Genomic DNA, 19,340 nt, shown 5'->3' with positions numbered 1-19,340 from the left:
AGAGTAAATATCCCTCACCATCTCCTCCAACTTATCCCTCACATTCTAAATCTCGAATTTTCAAGCGAGAAGTTGAAAAGACAACAACCATTGTTGAAGACTTGAACATATCGGACAAATCCACTCTTGAACCCCCTGAAGTTTAGTCTTTAATTCACAAACTTCAAGGGTTTTCAATATCTCAAGAAAAGTCTGAATTATCCCAAGGTAGTGTGACTTCGCAATACATTCCTTCTCATCCTCTTACAAGATTACAGAGTGAAAAGCTTGGTATTGAACCAATAGAATTTCCTCTGTCTAAAAGGAAAATAGCTAGGAAGACACCTGAAGAGTCTGATAGTGAGACTCTTTCATCATCATCATCCATTTCATCTAATCCATTGCAAAGTCAACCATCCACTCCCCAACTTCATATCATTGTCCAACAGGATACAGGTACTACGACATGCTCTTCCCAACCACTTGTAACTACATCCTCACTTTCTTCTGCTATTAGCACAACAATGGCACACAATCAACCACAACCAAGGCCATGGAAAAATCTAGGGGCAGTCGCAATGCCTTCACCCTTGATTCAATTACCAAACCATCCCGAAAAATGGTTGTCAAAGTTTAATCCAGATATCGACATACTGGAAGAAGAACACAGTTGTCAATAAACTTAAATGGTGTGACAGAAGAAGATGTTGTTGTGAGGATTTTCCCATACACCTTACAAGGAGCAGCTAGATCATGGTATTTTTCATTACCAGCAAGATCCATTACTATTTGGAATGCTTTCCAAAAGCAATTTTTGACTAAGTTCAGAGATGATAGGTCCATAACGACATTAATCAATGATCTCTCCAATCTTAAAACTGAATCAAGAGAACCTATTAAAGATTTTAACTCACGATTTAATAAGCTCTTAAATAAAATTCCTGCTATGTCTAAGCCCAGTGAAGAGGTTCGAAGTGAATGGTATATTTTTGCCTTACCTTTGAATATAGCAATCTTCGTTGATAAAGCTACAAAGCCCACCTTAGCAGAGAATATGAAAGAAGCGATCACCATTGAGAAACGTATTATCACTTTAGAAAAGAAAACCGCTCTTGAGGAGAAAAAGTCCAAAAAATTTACTTTTAAAGATGATTCGAAGAAGAAAGTGGCTAAATATCCATCTGATGTGGAGGGTTTGCAAAAAAATTTAAAGACTATGTCTAATGAAATGGTAGAGATAAAGAAACAGGCAGCAGAAACCTCCACTAAAAATCCATTTAGGAACTTCAAAAGCGCTGAATCAAAACCACCTAATGCCATATCTAATGCAGAATCAGATCCAGATAATGATGAGGATGAAGACACAGTCTTGTCATTCGAGGAAATAGAAGAAGATGAGGTTGTTGAATGTCACGGTATGTGGGACTTCATTTTTCCCAATTCTGATACTGAAAGCAAACAAGAAGCTCTCCTAGTAAGTACCAAGAGTAAAGTCACTGCAGAGCCTGTTCAACCAACTCAAAAGAAGAAAAATGCAAGCCCTACTACCAAAGATAAGGCTCCCATGAAGAAATCTACAGTGTTGCCTACTCAGAATATGTCATCATCTTCCAATTCACCCTCATCATCCAAGACATTGGTAGTCTCTGACTCTATGGATTACAACATTATAGAAGACATGAAGAAGACTAGAGCGAATATCTCTTTGTTTGAGCTTAGCAAGCTCAAACATCAACAGAAATTGCTACTCAAAGAGTTAAATGCAGTACCTTCTTCTCCTCTTCCAAATGTTGTACTGTCCAAGGCGACTAAGGGAACAGGTAAGCCACCATCAGATAGAGTAGATGCTACTAATGTTGTTTTGATTAGAGATAGATCTAATTCTCATACTCCTCATTTTCTCTTGACCTATGAAATCTACAATAGAAATCTGCACAACTGCTTAATAGATTCAAGGGATTCATCAAACATAATGCTAGCCTTGGTTTGCTCAAAATTGCACATTGAGCCCCAAAAATCTGTAATGCATATTGTTCAGTTGGATCGAACTAAGGTTCAAGGAGAGATTAATTGAGTCACCATTAGGTTATCAGCTGATCCTAGAGTAGTTCAGATAATTGAGATATTGATTACTGACATTCCTGAGTTTTATGGGTTAATTTTAAGTAGGGATTGGTCTGAGAAACTCCATGGTTACATTTCTATTGATTGGTCTCATATGTGGCTTCCCTATAAAGGGAAACCAAACCAATTTAAGATCGATCAGGAGAAGCACATGATCCATACTGTAACGGAGTTTGAGCAGGAAAATCAACCCATAGCTTTCAATAATAACATTCTTGGAAATTACTCAGCCGAATCATTCTTTGGTAATTTTAACGCTCAATCATCACCTTTCTCTGTTAATAGTTTCACATCGCAAATAGAAAATTTTTCTCACACAGATACATTAAGGTGTGTTACTATTGTTGAAGAAATTGTAGATAAAATTGTAGATAAGCCTGTATTTTTAATCTGAAAATCACTTACATATGATCTCAATTAATTAATTAATGTAGGTATTACAGACTCATGTGCTGGTGTGAGTGTCTATGTTATCTTAGGCAACGGATCGATAAGATTGCAAAATGCACAGACACTAGAAAACAGTAAGAGAATCACAGCAAACAAAATGAAAAACACAACAATTTAATAAGGAGTTCACCCAAACCTCCTGGGCTACGTCTCCTGGTCCAGCTCTCAGTGGTGGCCTTTTCTATTGTGTCTTCAAACAGAGTTTTTACAATGAGGAGCTCAATTTGAGTCTCCTGAAACAGATGATGCTTAGTAGGGTGGTTCTTGGATTCCCCAAGCCACTAAAGTGCACAGGCTCCCCCTTACCAAGTCTCGACCTCAACTGGTCCTAATGGGATGAGTCCATTTTGGTACTCAGTTCTCGACAGGTATCCTCACAGGGATTTCATGAACCTCTCAAGCCCTCTGTCTGCTCGATGCTGCCTTAGCTCCGCAGGTCAACTCGACTTCTCTGTTCTCTGCTTCTTGCTTCACTCTCTCTATTTTTTCTACTCTGCCTCTGTTCTCTGTCTATTTGTGGCTTAAAGCCAATCCGTCCCTTGATTGTTCGCTTCCTCTTCTGGCCCTTCGGATCGCCTACCTCTGTCTGCTTGGAATTCCCTACATCTGCATCATCGCTACTGTGTAACGTTTCACAAGGCGGTGGCCACTTGTCCCCTCATGAACTAAGAGCTAGCTCTTCCTCGAACGGTTGTTATTTTGGTTACTCTGTGAAATGATTCATCCGCCAACTCAGCAGTCAAATCGGACTTCAAACCTTTATGCGCCATAGCTTATTTCTCCCTTGGGTCCGGCATCCATCGGGTTGAACCTCCTGTTAGTGTCAGTCTTTCCAGCCTTCCTCCAGTGATCAAATGTGCTCTTACAAAGTGATTTTGAAGTGTCAAGGTCAAATTTTGTCATTTCAGTGAGTCTTCAAGCAAAATTTGGTCACTAGGCATTAGGTCTAGGGTTTGCCCAAATGGCGGTCCATGTCATCATTCAGCTGAGTCTATCATCATTCATATGGTTGTCATTATCATCTCAGTGTCTAAGGAGTCTTTTCACACCTGGTCCATGCTTCAGTTGCCACCCAGGCAAGGTCATTTCCCTCTCCTAGGGTTTTGAAGGCAATTTCTCTTGGGCGGGCAAATCATCGGCAAAACTTGTTTCCTGATGTTCATACACCTTCCCCTATCCTTAAATTACCTTATCAAACACTTCCCATCCCTTAGATCCGCCAAATTGCTCATTTTTGCACAAACCCTAGTTTCTAGCTACAACCTGGCAATTTTCTAGGTTTGGCCTGTGTTTTGTCCTTTTCGACCCCTTCCCCTCACTCAATCTATGAGATTCCACTTTCCCCTACTTCCTAACATCCCTCCCCACTCCCAAAATTTTCCCCAAGAATTTAGAAGCCCCCTATCCCCTTCATTTCGCTCCATTTCGACAAAATTCCTTGCTTCACACATCGGGACAAGTTTCACTCAAAAGCTGTTTCTGAGCAATCAAAGATGAATTTTGCAAAACTGAGAGAGGTTTTTGTCCACAACATGCCAAGGAAGAAAAACCTATTTCACTTTTTACACAGGTGTCATGATTTGAGAGAAATGTCAAAAATACCGGCAAGAACGAAGGTGCTCCAAGGACGGTTGGCCAAAGCACAAAAACGAAGGAAAACGCCCGATCCACTCCAAATTTTGGCCAAAGCCTCTTTGACTGAGCATGGTACTTGATTGGGGACTCCCAGCCCAAATTTCAAGAAATTTGGAGAAAATTTTGTCATTTGTGAATTTTTTGTGCAATTACAGGTTTTTCCCAAGAACTGGTCTCACCCCGGGTGAGACCAGTTTGAAGGGCTGCTCGGAATTTTGCAAACTTGGCATTTTTGGAAAGGGCATTCAAAAAGAAAAATTACCAATACTTGGGAGAAGCCTGATTTTGAGTTTTGAGCCTCCAAAAGCTCAAAATACACCTAAAAAATGACTTTCTGCCCACTTTTTGAGTTGCAGAAAGTGACCTTGGGAGAAATGGTTTTTGAGGGGACAAATCAACACTAAATTCAGAAATTCCACTTGGGAGGGAAAGTAGACAGGCCAAGCTTTCCAATGAGCCATCTTGCACCTGATTTTGACTAGTGGAACCCACTCAAAAACAGCTGTGAAGGGGCGCGACCAGAACTTCCAGATTTGCCAGAATTCACATTTTCGGTCAAAAAACACTGTTTTGACTATGGTTGACTATTATTACTTGTAGATGATGGATAAATGTAATATTTTCATGGCACTTTGATAGATTTTATCTCTCTTTACCCTTCTAGAAGCTTCCATGATGTAAAAAGTGAAAAATTAATGCATGGATGAGTTAGCTAAGTAATAGAGGCAAGTTGTTTGGCTGCCTATTTTCTAGTTCTTAGTTTAGAATTAGTTCAAACTGCTCCTAGGAAGCTGAGCTCGACCCCTAGAGGTGGGGAAAGGAGTTAGATGGTTTAGATGGTCTATATTATGCTCTCTCCTTCTCATTTTCATGGTTGGACTCTTGTGGGAGAAAGTTTTTATTGTGTATTGTACATCTATTTCTGCAATTGAAGGCAAGGAAAGCCAGGGTTTTACAGACATCTTTGAGGATTCTTGTGGATCTGATTGTTGATGGTGTGTTCTCTACATGTTCTTGTAAGTTTGTTTATGTGTTTCACATCTCTCTTATGCTTCTAAATTGGACAGATGAAGTGGTAAAGTTTGAACTCATGTTTTGACATGCTCAGCTTTTTAGTTTGTTCAATTTTAATGTTTTCTACTGTCTAGAGAGGATTCGAATTGTGTGTTTGCCCTCTTTAGCTTCTCCTCTATCATCTCTGATCATCCATCTCAAATTAAGGCATCAGCACTCATTCCTACCTTGCCCCTTAGATCCCCCTGTGAAAACTGTGCTCAATCCCCGCACCTTGAATTGCACTTCCACCAATTGCCACCAAAAACCCCAAAAAATCATTAAATCAACCCCCTTATCAATTTACTAGCCTAAAATCTTTATTATTAATTGGTCAGCCTAATCATATTGAAAGATCTATCGAATCTGACCCAAGAGAGCCTTCTCATACCTCGTAGGGCTAGCTACGAGGTGAAATGGTTTGATGTAGCCTTGAGAGTTTATCTATCTCAGCCTAGGTGAATTCCAAGCGCTAACATATTGGCGACCATACTGGGGAGAACAAACTTGTTTGTGGGTTGATGTGTTTGTTTCATAAGTCTTAGACGGAGCCTGAAGTTACACCAGAAGCCTTCGAAAACGCTCTTGTTTTACATCAGCGTTAGTAGATAAACGTTGCTTCAGTCAATCTCCGTGAGCTTGTGAATATGACCACTTCGATTGCATTTTACCCCAAGACATGTATCAAATTCAGATCTGATTGTTGATGGTGAACAACGATCAGACACTTGAAAGGCTGAAATCATTCACTTGGCGACTCTACATCATTTTTGAGATCAGATCCAATCAGATCCAAAGACTCCACTGGAGGATGATCCCGACCAGCAGAAACATGAAAGGAGAATATGGCAAAATCAGGTATTCAAGTTGGAAATTTATCCAAGGCATTTTGTTCTTTGTCATAAATTATTTCTTCTCTTTTCCCAAGAATGTCAAGAAGGTTTTGCAAAGTATATTGTATTTGAGAAGAGATCCTCGACCTACAGTTGATTCTTTCCCTTTGAAGATTGTGAATACCCAAGATTTGCATACCTTTGAGCTTGATCAAGATCCTTTTTCCGAAGTTTATGATGAACCTCAAGCGACCAAGTCTGATTCTATACCTGCTGTACATACCCCTACACCTTGTAAAATTCCAGATCGGTATAAACCTCTTGTTTTGCCTTATGTTCTTCATGTTTTCCCCAAAAACTATGATCTATACTTGCCGATGTTTGATGGTGAATGTAAGAATGTCAACGCTGAGCAACATGTCCAAAATTTTGAGAATTTTCTAGATCTTTTTGAAGTTGATGAAGAAGATGTTAGTATAAGGCTTTTTGCTCTTTCTTTGCAAGCCAAAGTGAAGAGTTGGTTCAAAGCCCTGCCTGATGCAAGCATCTCAGATTTCCAGCAGTTCGTCAAAGTTTTTCTCGATAGGTGGATGATCGGGCAGAACCTTTTCTTGATTGTAGAAGAGTATAACCAGCTGAAAAGATTGCCAGGTGAGACAGTACAACAGTTTTCGGCCAGATTTAATCAAGTTTATTATTCGATGCCAGTTGATATAAGGCCTACTCCTAGATCTGCTCTCTTGCACTATCCGGGTGCCTTTGATCCGGAGATGGAGTTTCAGCTGAGAGAAAAGAATATTGCAACACTTCACGAGATGCAAAACAGTGCAGTGAATGTAGAGGCGCATCTGCTGATCCGAAGGGAAAGAATGAAGGAAGAAGAGATGAAAAACATAGATCCGGCCGAATCAACATCTCTAGAGGTAAAGCTTGACATTTTGGTAAGTGCAGTGGAAAAGATGATGGACAAGATCAATGCAAGGAATGATTATGATGTTCAAGGCTCGCTGATTGAAGAAGAACAAGTTGCTGATCCAAAACATTTTGTTTCTTTTCCTAGTTGTCATAGATCTGATAATGATTGTTTTGTAGATCACCTTAGAGAAGAGAGATCTGTTGATATGACCTGCATGCTTGATGATATGTTTTATACCGATGATTTTCCTCGGTTTGATGATTATGATGACGATTATGTTCTCCAAACAGAAGCTAATCTTGCAATCAAATCAGTAGCTAGTTGGTGGGAGGAAGAAGTTCATTTTCAGCAGCTTGAATACAATGTTCAGCCATCATATATCAGCTATGACAGTGACGAGGAAAGTGCAGCAAATTTTGAAGTAAGTGAAGGATCTTTGCCTTTTTGTTTTGATTCATGTCAGTTCATCAGAGATAACTACCATGCAATCAGAAATCAAATGTCAACTAGTCTTGATTTAGATCATCTTGAGGGCAATGAAAATTTTGTTCAAGACTCCTCATATTCAGATTTGCAATCCCCGAAAGCCATTGATTGTCAAATTGCAGCTGATTTAATGATTCAAGGTGACTCTGTACCATTCTGTTTTGAATCAATTCAGTTTTTGAAGGGTCGATTGCATAGTACATCTTCAAATGAAAAACCTATAAAAAATCAACAATCACTCAGTTTTAATGTTGAGGATGAAGGTCAGATTATAGATGAAGTTGTGGAGGATGAAATACATGATGTGATGATGCAGGAAGATTCTATACCCTTTTGTTTCGAAGCATTTCAGTTTATAAGGCAGAATTTTTGTAAAATCTCTAAAGAACAAGATGAGCAGCATGTAGGCAATCATGTAATCACAATGGAACCAATAGAAATGGTATTGCAGTAGTCTTTTCAAGTTTTTCATGATCCAATAGCTGATGTTTTGGATGAGTTTTGCAGTCAAAGTCTTTCTCCATTTACTATGTGTGAGCTTGAAAAATGTGCTGATATGAATTTGATCCGGCAGCCGGTTTCTTTGTCATTTTCAGCAGAGGTCTCATCACAAGGCTCAGATCAAAGTTTGCATTCATGGTATGAGGAAAAGAGAAGTAATCCATTCGATGAGTTAAGTTCCAGTGTGCTTGAATTTCAAGATCCTTATGCAGTGTTTTTGGAGGTGGATAGAGAAGCCATATCATTCAATGGATCTGTTTCTAAGTTGTCATGGGAGTTGCCTTTCAGTAGTTCTCTCTTGTTGTTCATAAGCAAGCACTTGTGGAGAATTCGAACAGCAGATCGGATACTTGCTTGGTTACATTGGTTGTTTCATTTCACTTGATCAAGTGATGAATGAAACTGTTAGAGTAGGTTGTGATGAATAAGCTCCACTTTGAGTATCATTTTCAGTCTGTCGATTGTGTTTAAGTATTGAGTCAGTCTTTAGTTGAGTAAGAGTCAATTTGTGTCATTTGAGTCATCAGTTTTCAGTCTTGTTGTTAAGTTAGTTTGAGTCGGTTTTCAGTCATGCATTTCAGCTTGAGTTTTTGACTCCATTGCCCAATAATTGTAAGCCACTGGTCTGCTCTCCCAGAGGTCTGAGGTTCTTGGCACCTCCAAGGAGCTACCATCCCCATTGGAGCCAATGTTAGTGTCAGTCTTTCCAGCCTTCCTCCAGTGATCAAATGTGCTCTTACAAAGTGATTTTGAAGTGTCAAGGTCAAATTTTGTCATTTCAGTGAGTCTTCAAGCAAAATTTGGTCACTAGGCATTAGGTCTAGGGTTTGCCCAAATGGCGGTCCATGTCATCATTCAGCTGAGTCTATCATCATTCATATGGTTGTCATTATCATCTCAGTGTCTAAGGAGTCTTTTTACACCTGGTCCATGCTTCAGTTGCCACCCAGGCAAGGTCATTTCCCTCTCCTAGGGTTTTGAAGGCAATTTCTCTTGGGCAGGCAAATCATCGGAAAAACTTGTTTCCTGATGTTCATACACCTTCCCCTATCCTTAAAGTACCTTATCAAACACTTCCCATCCCTTAGATCCGCCAAATTGCTCATTTTTGCACAAACCCTAGTTTCTAGCTACAACCTGGCAATTTTCTAGGTTTGGCCTGTGTTTTGTCCTTTTCAACGCCTTCCCCTCACTCAATCTCTGAGATTCCACTTTCCCCTACTTCCTAACATCCCTCCCCACTCCCAAAAATTTCCCCAAGAATTTAGAAGCCCCCTATCCCCTTCATTTCGCTCCATTTCGACAAAATTCCTTGCTTCACACATCGGGACAAGTTTCACTCAAAAGCTGTTTCTGAGCAATCAAAGATGAATTTTGCAAAACTGAGAGAGGTTTTTGTCCACAACATGCCAAGGAAGAAAAACATATTTCACTTTTTACACAGGTGTCATGATTTGAGAGAAATGTCAAAAATACCGGCAAGAACGAAGGTGCTCCAAGGACGGTTGGCCAAAGCACAAAAACGAAGGAAAACGCCCGATCCACTCCAAATTTTGGCCAAAGCCTCTTTGACTGAGCATGGTACTTGATTGGGGACTCCCAGCCCAAATTTCAAGAAATTTGGAGAAAATTTTGTCATTTGTGAATTTTTTGTGCAATTACAGGTTTTTCCCAAGAACTGGTCTCACCCCGGGTGAGACCAGTTTGAAGGGCTGCTCGGAATTTTGCAAACTTGGCATTTTTGGAAAGGGCATTCAAAAAGAAAAATTACCAATACTTGGGAGAAGCCTAATTTTGAGTTTTGAGCCTCCAAAAGCTCAAAATACACCTAAAAAATGACTTTCTGCCCACTTTTTGAGTTGCAGAAAGTGACCTTGGGAGAAATGGTTTTTGAGGGGTCAAATCAACACTAAATTCAGAAATTGCACTTGGGATGGAAAGTAGACAGGCCAAGCTTTCCAATGAGCCATCGTGCACCTGATTTGGACCAGTGGAACCCACTCAAAAACAGCTGTGAAGGGGCGCGACCAGAACTTCCAGGGGCGCGACCAGAACTTCCAGATTTGCCAGAATTCACATTTTCGATCAAAAAACACTGTTTTGACTATGGTTGACTATTATTACTTGTAGATGATGGATAAATGTAATATTTTCATGGCACTTTGATAGATTTTATCTCTCTTTACCCTTCTAGAAGCTTCCATGATGTAAAAAGTGAAAAATTAATGCATGGATGAGTTAGCTAAGTAATAGAGGCAAGTTGTTTGGCTGCCTATTTTCTAGTTCTTAGTTTAGAATTAGTTCAAACTGCTCCTAGGAAGCTGAGCTCGACCCCTAAAGGTGGGGAAAGGAGTTAGATGGTTTAGATGGTCTATATTATGCTCTCTCCTTCTCATTTTCATGGTTGGACTCTTGTGGGAGAAAGTTTTTATTGTGTATTGTACATCTATTTCTGCAATTGAAGGCAAGGAAAGCCAGGGTTTTACAGACATCTTTGAGGATTCTTGTGGATCTGATTGTTGATGGTGTGTTCTCTACATGTTCTTGTAAGTTTGTTTATGTGTTTCACATCTCTCTTATGCTTCTAAATTGGACAAATGAAGTGGTAAAGTTTGAACTCATGTTTTGACATGCTCAGCTTTTTAGTTTGTTCAATTTTAATGTTTTCTACTGTCTAGAGAGGATTCGAATTGTGTGTTTGCCCTCTTTAGCTTCTCCTCTATCATCTCTGATCATCCATCTCAAATTAAGGCATCAGCACTCATTCCTACCTTGCCCCTTAGATCCCCCTGTGAAAACTGTGCTCAATCCCCGCACCTTGAATTGCACTTCCACCAATTGCCACCAAAAACCCCAAAAAATCATTAAATCAACCCCCTTATCAATTTACTAGCCTAAAATCTTTATTATTAATTGGTCAGCCTAATCATATTGAAAGATCTATCTAATCTGACCCGAGAGAGCCTTCTCATACCTCGTAGGGCTAGCTACGAGGTGAAATGGTTTGATGTAGCCTTGAGAGTTTATCTATCTCAGCCTAGGTGAATTCCAAGTGCTAACATATTGGCGACCATACTGGGGAGAACAAACTTGTTTGTGGGTTGATGTGTTTGTTTCATAAGTCTTAGACGGAGCCTGAAGTTACACCAGAAGCCTTCGAAAACGCTCTTGTTTTACATCAGCGTTAGTAGATAAACGCTGCTTCAGTCAATCTCCGTGAGCTTGTGAATATGACCACTTCGATTGCATTTTACCCCAAGACATGTATCAAATTCAGATCTGATTTTTGATGGTGAACAACGATCAGACACTTGAAAGGCTGAAATCATTCACTTGGCGACTCTACATCATTTTTGAGATCAGATCCAATCAGATCCAAAGACTCCACTGGAGGATGATCCCGACCAGCAGAAACATGAAAGGAGAATATGGCAAAATCAGGTATTCAAGTTGGAAATTTATCCAAGGCATTTTGTTCTTTGTCATAAATTATTTCTTCTCTTTTCCCAAGAATGTCAAGAAGTTTTTGCAAAGTATATTGTATTTGAGAAGAGATCCTCGACCTACAGTTGTTCTTTCCCTTTGAAGATTGTGAATACCTAAGATTTGCATACCTTTGAGCTTGATCAAGATCCTTTTTCCGAAGTTTATGATGAACCTCAAGCGACCAAGTCTGATTCTATACCTGCTGTACATACCCCTACACCTTGTAAAATTCCAGATCGGTATAAACCTCTTGTTTTGCCTTATGTTCTTCATGTTTTCCCCAAAAACTATGATCTATACTTGCCGATGTTTGATGGTGAATGTAAGAATGTCAACGCTGAGCAACATGTCCAGAATTTTGAGAATTTTCTAGATCTTTTTGAAGTTGATGAAGAAGATGTTAGTATAAGGCTTTTTGCTCTTTCTTTGCAAGCCAAAGTGAAGAGTTGGTTCAAAGCCCTGCCTGATGCAAGCATCTCAGATTTCCAGCAGTTCGTCAAAGTTTTTCTCGATAGGTGGATGATCGGGCAGAACCTTTTCTTGATTGTAGAAGAGTATAACCAGCTGAAAAGATTGCCAGGTGAGACAGTACAACAGTTTTCGGCCAGATTTAATCAAGTTTATTATTCGATGCCAGTTGATATAAGGCCTACTCCTAGATCTGCTCTCTTGCACTATCCGGGTGCCTTTGATCCGGAGATGGAGTTTCAGCTGAGAGAAAAGAATATTGCAACACTTCACGAGATGCAAAACAGTGCAGGGAATGTAGAGGCGCATCTGATGATCCGAAGGGAAAGAATGAAGGAAGAAGAGATGAAAAACATAGATCCGGCCGAATCAACATCTCTAGAGGTAAAGCTTGACATTTTGGTAAGTGCAGTGGAAAAGATGATGGACAAGATCAACGCAAGGAATGATTATGATGTTCAAGGCTCGCTGATTGAAGAAGAACAAGTTGCTGATCCAAAACATTTTGTTTCTTTTCCTAGTTGTCATAGATCTGATAATGATTGTTTTGTAGATCACCTTAGAGAAGAGAGATCTGTTGATATGACCTGCATGCTTGATGATATGTTTTATACCGATGATTTGCCTCGGTTTGATGAGTATGATGACGATTATGTTCTCCAAACAGAAGCTAATCTTGCAATCAAATCAGTAGCTAGTTGGTGGGAGGAAGAAGTTCATTTTCAGCAGCTTGAATACAATGTTCAGCCATCATATATCAGCTATGACAGTGACGAGGAAAGTGCAGCAAATTTTGAAGTAAGTGAAGGATCTTTGCCTTTTTGTTTTGATTCATGTCAGTTCATCAGAGATAACTACCATGCAATCAGAAATCAAATGTCAACTAGTCTTGATTTAGATCATCTTGAGGGCAATGAAAATTTTGTTCAAGACTCCTCATATTCAGATTTGCAATCCCCGAAAGCCATTGATTGTCAAATTGCAGCTGATTTAATGATTCAAGGTGACTCTGTACCATTCTGTTTTGAATCAATTCAGTTTTTGAAGGGTCGATTGCATAGTACATCTTCAAATGAAAAACCTATAACAAATCAACAATCACTCAGTTTTAATGTTGAGGATGAAGGTCAGATTATAGATGAAGTTGTGGAGGATGAAATACATGATGTGATGATGCAGGAAGATTCTATACCCTTTTGTTTCGAAGCATTTCAGTTTATAAGGCAGAATTTTTGTAAAATCTCTAAAGAACAAGATGAGCAGCATGTAGGCAATCATGTAATCACAATGGAACCAATAGAAATGGTATTGCAGTAGTCTTTTCAAGTTTTTCATGATCCAATAGCTGATGTTTTGGATGAGTTTTGCAGTCAAAGTCTTTCTCCATTTACTATGTGTGAGCTTGAAAAATGTGCTGATATGAATTTGATCCGGCAGCCGGTTTCTTTGTCATTTTCAGCAGAGGTCTCATCACAAGGCTCAGATCAAAGTTTGCATTCATGGTATGAGGAAAAGAGAAGTAATCCATTCGATGAGTTAAGTTCCAGTGTGCTTGAATTTCAAGATCCTTATGCAGTGTTTTTGGAGGTGGATAGAGAAGCCATATCATTCAATGGATCTGTTTCTAAGTTGTCATGGGAGTTGCCTTTCAGTAGTTCTCTCTTGTTGTTCATAAGCAAGCACTTGTGGAGAATTCGAACAGCAGATCGGATACTTGCTTGGTTACATTGGTTGTTTCATTTCACTTGATCAAGTGATGAATGAAACTGTTAGAGTAGGTTGTGATGAATAAGCTCCACTTTGAGTATCATTTTCAGTCTGTCGATTGTGTTTAAGTATTGAGTCAGTCTTTAGTTGAGTAAGAGTCAATTTGTGTCATTTGAGTCATCAGTTTTCAGTCTTGTTGTTAAGTTAGTTTGAGTCGGTTTTCAGTCATGCATTTCAGCTTGAGTTTTTGACTCCATTGCCCAATAATTGTAAGCCACTGGTCTGCTCTCCCAGAGGTCTGAGGTTCTTGGCACCTCCAAGGAGCTACCATCCCCATTGGAGCCAATGTTAGTGTCAGTCTTTCCAGCCTTCCTCCAGTGATCAAATGTGCTCTTACAAAGTGATTTTGAAGTGTCAAGGTCAAATTTTGTCATTTCAGTGAGTCTTCAAGCAAAATTTGGTCACTAGGCATTAGGTCTAGGGTTTGCCCAAATGGCGGTCCATGTCATCATTCAGCTGAGTCTATCATCATTCATATGGTTGTCATTATCATCTCAGTGTCTAAGGAGTCTTTTTACACCTGGTCCATGCTTCAGTTGCCACCCAGGCAAGGTCATTTCCCTCTCCTAGGGTTTTGAAGGCAATTTCTCTTGGGCAGGCAAATCATCGGAAAAACTTGTTTCCTGATGTTCATACACCTTCCCCTATCCTTAAAGTACCTTATCAAACACTTCCCATCCCTTAGATCCGCCAAATTGCTCATTTTTGCACAAACCCTAGTTTCTAGCTACAACCTGGCAATTTTCTAGGTTTGGCCTGTGTTTTGTCCTTTTCAACCCCTTCCCCTCACTCAATCTCTGAGATTCCACTTTCCCCTGCTTCCTAACATCCCTCCCCACTCCCAAAAATTTCCCCAAGAATTTAGAAGCCCCCTATCCCCTTCATTTCGCTCCATTTCGACAAAATTCCTTGCTTCACACATCGGGACAAGTTTCACTCAAAAGCTGTTTCTGAGCAATCAAAGATGAATTTTGCAAAACTGAGAGAGGTTTTTGTCCACAACATGCCAAGGAAGAAAAACCTATTTCACTTTTTACACAGGTGTCATGATTTGAGAGAAATGTCAAAAATACCGGCAAGAACGAAGGTGCTCCAAGGACGGTTGGCCAAAGCACAAAAACGAAGGAAAACGCCCGATCCACTCCAAATTTTGGCCAAAGCCTCTTTGACTGAGCATGGTACTTGATTGGGGACTCCCAGCCCAAATTTCAAGAAATTTGGAGAAAATTTTGTCATTTGTGAATTTTTTGTGCAATTACAGGTTTTTCCCAAGAACTGGTCTCACCCCGGGTGAGACCAGTTTGAAGGGCTGCTCGGAATTTTGCAAACTTGGCATTTTTGGAAAGGGCATTCAAAAAGAAAAATTACCAATACTTGGGAGAAGCCTAATTTTGAGTTTTGAGCCTCCAAAAGCTCAAAATACACCTAAAAAATGACTTTCTGCCCACTTTTTGAGTTGCAGAAAGTGACCTTGGGAGAAATGGTTTTTGAGGGGTCAAATCAACACTAAATTCAGAAATTGCACTTGGGATGGAAAGTAGACAGGCCAAGCTTTCCAATGAGCCATCGTGCACCTGATTTGGACCAGTGGAACCCACTCAAAAACAGCTGTGAAGGGGCGCGACCAGAACTTCCAGGGGCGCGACCAGAACTTCCAGATTTGCCAGAATTCACATTTTCGATCAAAAAACACTGTTTTGACTATGGTTGACTATTATTACTTGTAGATGATGGATAAATGTAATATTTTCATGGCACTTTGATAGATTTTATCTCTCTTTACCCTTCTAGAAGCTTCCATGATGTAAAAAGTGAAAAATTAATGCATGGATGAGTTAGCTAAGTAATAGAGGCAAGTTGTTTGGCTGCCTATTTTCTAGTTCTTAGTTTAGAATTAGTTCAAACTGCTCCTAGGAAGCTGAGCTCGACCCCTAAAGGTGGGGAAAGGAGTTAGATGGTTTAGATGGTCTATATTATGCTCTCTCCTTCTCATTTTCATGGTTGGACTCTTGTGGGAGAAAGTTTTTATTGTGTATTGTACATCTATTTCTGCAATTGAAGGCAAGGAAAGCCAGGGTTTTACAGACATCTTTGAGGATTCTTGTGGATCTGATTGTTGATGGTGTGTTCTCTACATGTTCTTGTAAGTTTGTTTATGTGTTTCACATCTCTCTTATGCTTCTAAATTGGACAAATGAAGTGGTAAAGTTTGAACTCATGTTTTGACATGCTCAGCTTTTTAGTTTGTTCAATTTTAATGTTTTCTACTGTCTAGAGAGGATTCGAATTGTGTGTTTGCCCTCTTTAGCTTCTCCTCTATCATCTCTGATCATCCATCTCAAATTAAGGCATCAGCACTCATTCCTACCTTGCCCCTTAGATCCCCCTGTGAAAACTGTGCTCAATCCCCGCACCTTGAATTGCACTTCCACCAATTGCCACCAAAAACCCCAAAAAATCATTAAATCAACCCCCTTATCAATTTACTAGCCTAAAATCTTTATTATTAATTGGTCAGCCTAATCATATTGAAAGATCTATCTAATCTGACCCGAGAGAGCCTTCTCATACCTCGTAGGGCTAGCTACGAGGTGAAATGGTTTGATGTAGCCTTGAGAGTTTATCTATCTCAGCCTAGGTGAATTCCAAGTGCTAACATATTGGCGACCATACTGGGGAGAACAAACTTGTTTGTGGGTTGATGTGTTTGTTTCATAAGTCTTAGACGGAGCCTGAAGTTACACCAGAAGCCTTCGAAAACGCTCTTGTTTTACATCAGCGTTAGTAGATAAACGCTGCTTCAGTCAATCTCCGTGAGCTTGTGAATATGACCACTTCGATTGCATTTTACCCCAAGACATGTATCAAATTCAGATCTGATTTTTGATGGTGAACAACGATCAGACACTTGAAAGGCTGAAATCATTCACTTGGCGACTCTACATCATTTTTGAGATCAGATCCAATCAGATCCAAAGACTCCACTGGAGGATGATCCCGACCAGCAGAAACATGAAAGGAGAATATGGCAAAATCAGGTATTCAAGTTGGAAATTTATCCAAGGCATTTTGTTCTTTGTCATAAATTATTTCTTCTCTTTTCCCAAGAATGTCAAGAAGTTTTTGCAAAGTATATTGTATTTGAGAAGAGATCCTCGACCTACAGTTGTTCTTTCCCTTTGAAGATTGTGAATACCTAAGATTTGCATACCTTTGAGCTTGATCAAGATCCTTTTTCCGAAGTTTATGATGAACCTCAAGCGACCAAGTCTGATTCTATACCTGCTGTACATACCCCTACACCTTGTAAAATTCCAGATCGGTATAAACCTCTTGTTTTGCCTTATGTTCTTCATGTTTTCCCCAAAAACTATGATCTATACTTGCCGATGTTTGATGGTGAATGTAAGAATGTCAACGCTGAGCAACATGTCCAGAATTTTGAGAATTTTCTAGATCTTTTTGAAGTTGATGAAGAAGATGTTAGTATAAGGCTTTTTGCTCTTTCTTTGCAAGCCAAAGTGAAGAGTTGGTTCAAAGCCCTGCCTGATGCAAGCATCTCAGATTTCCAGCAGTTCGTCAAAGTTTTTCTCGATAGGTGGATGATCGGGCAGAACCTTTTCTTGATTGTAGAAGAGTATAACCAGCTGAAAAGATTGCCAGGTGAGACAGTACAACAGTTTTCGGCCAGATTTAATCAAGTTTATTATTCGATGCCAGTTGATATAAGGCCTACTCCTAGATCTGCTCTCTTGCACTATCCGGGTGCCTTTGATCCGGAGATGGAGTTTCAGCTGAGAGAAAAGAATATTGCAACACTTCACGAGATGCAAAACAGTGCAGGGAATGTAGAGGCGCATCTGATGATCCGAAGGGAAAGAATGAAGGAAGAAGAGATGAAAAACATAGATCCGGCCGAATCAACATCTCTAGAGGTAAAGCTTGACATTTTGGTAAGTGCAGTGGAAAAGATGATGGACAAGATCAACGCAAGGAATGATTATGATGTTCAAGGCTCGCTGATTGAAGAAGAACAAGTTGCTGATCCAAAACATTTTGTTTCTTTTCCTAGTTGTCATAGATCTGATAATGATTGTTTTGTAGATCACCTTAGAGAAGAGAGATCTGTTGATATGACCTGCATGCTTGATGATATGTTTTATACCGATGATTTGCCTCGGTTTGATGAGTATGATGACGATTATGTTCTCCAAACAGAAGCTAATCTTGCAATCAAATCAGTAGCTAGTTGGTGGGAGGAAGAAGTTCATTTTCAGCAGCTTGAATACAATGTTCAGCCATCATATATCAGCTATGACAGTGACGAGGAAAGTGCAGCAAATTTTGAAGTAAGTGAAGGATCTTTGCCTTTTTGTTTTGATTCATGTCAGTTCATCAGAGATAACTACCATGCAATCAGAAATCAAATGTCAACTAGTCTTGATTTAGATCATCTTGAGGGCAATGAAAATTTTGTTCAAGACTCCTCATATTCAGATTTGCAATCCCCGAAAGCCATTGATTGTCAAATTGCAGCTGATTTAATGATTCAAGGTGACTCTGTACCATTCTGTTTTGAATCAATTCAGTTTTTGAAGGGTCGATTGCATAGTACATCTTCAAATGAAAAACCTATAACAAATCAACAATCACTCAGTTTTAATGTTGAGGATGAAGGTCAGATTATAGATGAAGTTGTGGAGGATGAAATACATGATGTGATGATGCAGGAAGATTCTATACCCTTTTGTTTCGAAGCATTTCAGTTTATAAGGCAGAATTTTTGTAAAATCTCTAAAGAACAAGATGAGCAGCATGTAGGCAATCATGTAATCACAATGGAACCAATAGAAATGGTATTGCAGTAGTCTTTTCAAGTTTTTCATGATCCAATAGCTGATGTTTTGGATGAGTTTTGCAGTCAAAGTCTTTCTCCATTTACTATGTGTGAGCTTGAAAAATGTGCTGATATGAATTTGATCCGGCAGCCGGTTTCTTTGTCATTTTCAGCAGAGGTCTCATCACAAGGCTCAGATCAAAGTTTGCATTCATGGTATGAGGAAAAGAGAAGTAATCCATTCGATGAGTTAAGTTCCAGTGTGCTTGAATTTCAAGATCCTTATGCAGTGTTTTTGGAGGTGGATAGAGAAGCCATATCATTCAATGGATCTGTTTCTAAGTTGTCATGGGAGTTGCCTTTCAGTAGTTCTCTCTTGTTGTTCATAAGCAAGCACTTGTGGAGAATTCGAACAGCAGATCGGATACTTGCTTGGTTACATTGGTTGTTTCATTTCACTTGATCAAGTGATGAATGAAACTGTTAGAGTAGGTTGTGATGAATAAGCTCCACTTTGAGTATCATTTTCAGTCTGTCGATTGTGTTTAAGTATTGAGTCAGTCTTTAGTTGAGTAAGAGTCAATTTGTGTCATTTGAGTCATCAGTTTTCAGTCTTGTTGTTAAGTTAGTTTGAGTCGGTTTTCAGTCATGCATTTCAGCTTGAGTTTTTGACTCCATTGCCCAATAATTGTAAGCCACTGGTCTGCTCTCCCAGAGGTCTGAGGTTCTTGGCACCTCCAAGGAGCTACCATCCCCATTGGAGCCAATGTTAGTGTCAGTCTTTCCAGCCTTCCTCCAGTGATCA

The sequence above is a fragment of the Pinus tabuliformis genome, chromosome 2_1, assembly GCF_031772625.1.
Source record: "Pinus tabuliformis cultivar Carrire ecotype Pingquan chromosome 2_1, CPIR1, whole genome shotgun sequence".
Taxonomy (NCBI): Eukaryota; Viridiplantae; Streptophyta; class Pinopsida; order Pinales; family Pinaceae; genus Pinus; species Pinus tabuliformis.
Note: the sequence above shows the minus strand (reverse complement) of the source record.